Here is a 4,839-nt window from a genome sequence, read left to right on the forward strand (position 1 = left end):
TACTTCTCACTAGATTGTCTTGCTAGTGGGTCAGAAGCCTTGCTCACCTGCAGTCCAAAGAGTAAAAGAGAAGAGATGCTTCTGGGAAGCTATCTTTTATACCCCTTTTTTTGGGGCCTGCCCAGATCTGATGTTTCGGGGCTAAAACAAAAGAGATCCAAACTGTCCACTTGTCTGGGATGGGTTTGGATAAAGTTGCAGTTTAAATTGACAGTCTTGACTGCTTAGCAAACAAAGTCCCTTTGTTCATGCTGGCAGTTTCAAGCACTTGATCTTAGAGTCAATTTCAGTGAATGGATGTGTGTAAACAACCCAGTGTGCTTGCTGTCCGATGGTTGGCTAATTCAAACGGGCTACTCCCCAGTGTAAACAAACAGCTTGTAGGTTACCGGTACCGCCCAATACCACAGGGTGACTGACAGCTCGGGCTCCATTCAAACCCACTACAGGGCAGCACTGAGCTTTTTCATATGCTAACAGCCTGTCTGTCCTTTTAAATTCTGTTTCCATGAGGTCTGTTCAGCCATTTTTAACAGTCCAAAACTCGAGAGTACATCTTTTAATAAAATGTACAATCTTAAAGTGTGCGATTTTCACAAAGTTCTTTGATTCCAGTGTCCAAGTGCTGCCCAGCTTACGAACTTTTAACGCAGCCTTTTGCGGTTCTGGATATGTTTTAAAACATTGTCCAACCCAGAGACAATTTAAATCACACAGGTCTTCGTCCACGATGTGGATTAATATTTCCCGATCTTCGGGGGCTGAGGGGATTTTGTGACCCCTACATTCCCCCCTTGGATACTTCCAACTTCCTTGTAATATCCTCTTGAAGAAGTGAGCAAAATTTTCTGACCCCCCACAAACAATCATCCCCTGTATTTACCTATAGCTACCTACCACTGATCCAAACGACCCGTCTATTCCACTCAAATCCGAGAAAAACCGTGGTACAGTAGGCATCTACAGATAGATCAATTATAAAATGTTACAATAGGGGTCTCATACCCCTAAACCACTTGTTACATTATAACATATTACAAAATGTTGCAATCTTGGTTATACAATGTAATCAAAATGATCCCAAGCATGGAGAGGGTCCTACGCCTCTGCACCACTTGGAACTGTAAAACAAAAGACAAAAATCTTCGTTAAACATTTGAAACAAAATGCTGAAATAAACCCCGACCATCACGTGCCAATGATGGGTCGCGAAATTCGAGTGGGTATTGCTCCTCCCACCCGGGCAGTAAATGTTCCTTCTACCCCTCCTTTAATGGTATTGAACCTTTAAAACATACAGAATGGATTTTACAGAACAGTCTGATCCGCCAGCCCCGAGCCGTTCCCTTGTCCCTTTGTGGAGGCGGGGTACCCCTCATGTTTCACAGACCGAGACTGGGGAGTATGGGATCGTGACTCCCAGTCCCTCCCCCTCCCGTCTTCCCTCGACTGGCTGCAGAAAATGATGGGTGCCTGTGTGGCGGCTCTCACTGGCCCCACACTCAAACTTGGATCCCAGATCCGGCCACCCACTCATTCTTCCCAGCCACACTTACACTTTAACTTTGCCCGTGGGCTCCGGGTGAGTTCCACCCTTCCCCAAACGCAACCACGTGACTCTTGGGTCTCCCCCTCCCCTTTACAATCTTTCCCGGGCCATCACCACCCACTCCCGGGGAACGCGTCCCTATCTGACAAGGCGCCCGCACTTCCCCACCATGACTCCTCAATAGCGAGGTCTCCTGCAAGTGAAATTCGGTCAGGATAGTGCTGGGTTGCCCAGCTGGGGCCATCTCTTCCGCGTAGGATGAGTAGGCAGGTTCCTCCGGACCTTGTCCGGTTTCTCCCGAAGGTGGCTGCGGGGTCTCCTCCTGGATTTGTCCAGTGGCGAGGTGATCCCCAACATTCTGTATATCTTCATTCGATGCCCAGCTCGGGCTGGGTGAACAGGGCTGCTCCTTTGTCCACTCTCCTGCAAAAGAACTTAAAAGGACATGCAGCCAGGTCTCTCACTGACCTGCTGCCTTAGGTGGAGACATGGTCGGGTCCCTCGACCTCGGACCAAAATACAAGCATTTGGCACACTTATAAACTTAAACTTTAAACTTAAACTCAAAACTACTAGTTACATTCTAAACTTAAAATTTAAACACCTTAAAAGCACACTATAAACATTGGTAAATTAACACAAAGCTATAATACAAATGCTGCCCATCTCCGGAGGGCCAGGCTAATCTCTGGTGTCACTGTCGCAGATTACTGCTGCCTGCAGTGAGGCTGGACTGCCTCCTGCTTCTGGTCCCTGGCAGCTTATGGCTGCTAGTTGGGGACCTCTGTGATCTCTTTCCTCCCGGGCTCGGGAGGTTGCTATTTGTGGCGGGTACTCTGGTGACCATCTTATCTTGGGCTTGCGGACCCGCTGAGACCTTCTGAGGGGCGTCTCTGTGGGGGAAATTTTGGCTGACGGACCCTGAGCCTGGGTCACAGCCCTAGCTGGCTGGGAACCTTCTCCCCCTGATGCAAACAGCCCACACTGTTTAATATAGCTGGGAGCTTGCCAGTAATCCGGGTTTGTCTCCTGTTCCCTACCCACTCCTGTACTGGGGGCAGGTATCCCCTCACCACCCGCTGCTGGTGGCTGAAAATCTTCCTCTCCAGGTCCAAAACCTGGTATCTGCTCCTTCCATATGTCCCCTGCAAGAGGAATTGCTATCCCTTCCTCCCCAGAGTCCCACACCATAGGGGGAACCACTCTAGAAGCGGGCTGGGAAGCTTGTCCCTTTAAACAGGTGACTGCACCTGCACGAACCTCCTCCCCGGAATCCCACGGCAGAGGCTGTGAAACCTCTGTATTCAAACAGGCGACTGTGCCTGCATGGGAAAACTGAAGAGAAGCCGCTGTGGTCACGGGCTGGGGAACTGCGCCTGCATGAACCTCCTCCCCAGAGTCCCACAGCAGAGGCTGTGAAACCTCAGTATTCAAACAGGCGACTGCGCCTGCGCGGGAAAACTGAAGAGGAGCCGCTGTGGTCATGGCCTGGGGAACTGCACCTGCACGAACAGACCGTTCAAAAGACTGGGGAATTCCTGTCTCCAGACCAGCGACTATGCATGCGCGGGCAGTCTCTTCACAGGGCGGCTCCTCCCTGGGGCCCCCCAAGCGATTTTCTGTGAATGAACTCGCAGCAGCCTGCAGATTTCTACTCTCAGGCTGCGGTTTCTCTGTTTCTGAACTAAATAACTGGTTCAAATTTAAACTTTGGCCAAAACTTAGGTCCCACTGGGGCGGGGAAGTGTCCCAATTGGTGGGCCGGACAACTTTTCCCTTGAAACAAGCCACAGCGACTGTCTTTACATCCTGTGAACTTGAACTTGTATGGGCAGATTTATACAATTTACATTGGTTGGCGTGGAACCACTTTGTGCACCGGAGTAGTTTTACTGCATAGACCATGGGGCTGGCCCTATCAACTATACTATAGGGTCCCATGTAGAGTGGCTCTAAACTTCCCACCCAGACATAGTTTCTTACCATCACTAGGTCTCCTATCTCCCACTGGTTGCTCTTGCTAGGCTCGAGCAGCAGCCAGTTATTCCGATGCTGCTTCCCTATGCTGTCTGCTGCCTGCCCATAAATTTGTTTGACTGAGAGGGGTCTTGGAGTATACCCCTGCCTGCTCCTGACCGGTGAATCCCGATAGTATGCATAGAACCCCGTTAGACAGAGGTGAGGTGGTGGGGTTATCCGTATGGATCACGATGCATGATGCCCCCATATCCAATAGATAAGTCCCTGTAACCTTTTCTACCTCCATCTGTACGAGCGGTCTCTTCCATTTATCGTACCGGAGATTACACAGGCTGCGCGGGCTCCAGTCATTGTGGGGAGGCAGAGGTGGGCGAGGGGGCTGCAGCATCACTGATGGCTGCTACCTTTCCCTGATTGGCCCTGAGGAAAGATTTTATCGACTCCATGACGGACTCGACTGTATCGGGAGGAGTTTCTGTCTCTGCCTTCTGAGTTGGGGCTGAAGGGGTCCTGGTTTTATCGTCTCTCCCAGGCTATTTACAATCCCTGTGCCAGTGGCCATCCTCCCCGCACCTGTAACAAGTGACCTTGTTCTGGGAGGGACGACTCCCCTCCTGGCGCCACTCTTTCTTGTATTGAGCCCCAGGTTTAACCTCGTGGACCTTACCCTTTTGCTGGGGGGTCCCACTATTCCTACCGTTCCTATATGCTACCGTGAGCTGCCGGATTACAGTCTCCTTGGTTGCTAGGGGGGTCTCGGTGGTCAAACCAAGTATCAGCCTTTGCTTTTATCTGGGGCAGGCAATTGGACACAAGGCAACGAAGCCATTGGGTCCGCTGCCGCTGGTTCAGGTGTGCCCTATCTTGTACCCCTGTACACGCGCTGTTGTAGACTGGCCACAGCCTGTCTGCAAATGCCTGTGGGGTCTCCCCTTCCTTCTGCAGTGTTTTCCCTATGCAATCGAACAGACTGCTGTCGTTCGCACCCATGGCTTCCAGCATTTCCTTCTTTAGGTCCTCAAAACACTTCTGCCCTCTCTTAGCCTCATCTGAAAGGTTCTGATAGAGCTTACTATCTACAGAAAAAAGCAACATTTTGGCTTTCTCTTCGTCATCACAGCCGTTAACACAGGCTGCCTGTTCTATCCCTTGGAAGTGCATTGAGGGGTTTCCCTTTTCGGAGAGCAGGGGAATATGTTTCACCAGGCCTCTGAGCTGTTGGGTATCATAGGGTACCAGATAGGTATGCTGAACAGCCCCTGGGTCATTATCGTTCACGGGCGGACCATACCTCCGTTGTCGGAGGGGGT

Source organism: Somniosus microcephalus, chromosome 1 (genome assembly GCF_052327205.1).
Source record: "Somniosus microcephalus isolate GS21.2 chromosome 1, FLI_Smic_1.0, whole genome shotgun sequence".
NCBI classification, from domain to species: Eukaryota; Metazoa; Chordata; class Chondrichthyes; order Squaliformes; family Somniosidae; genus Somniosus; species Somniosus microcephalus.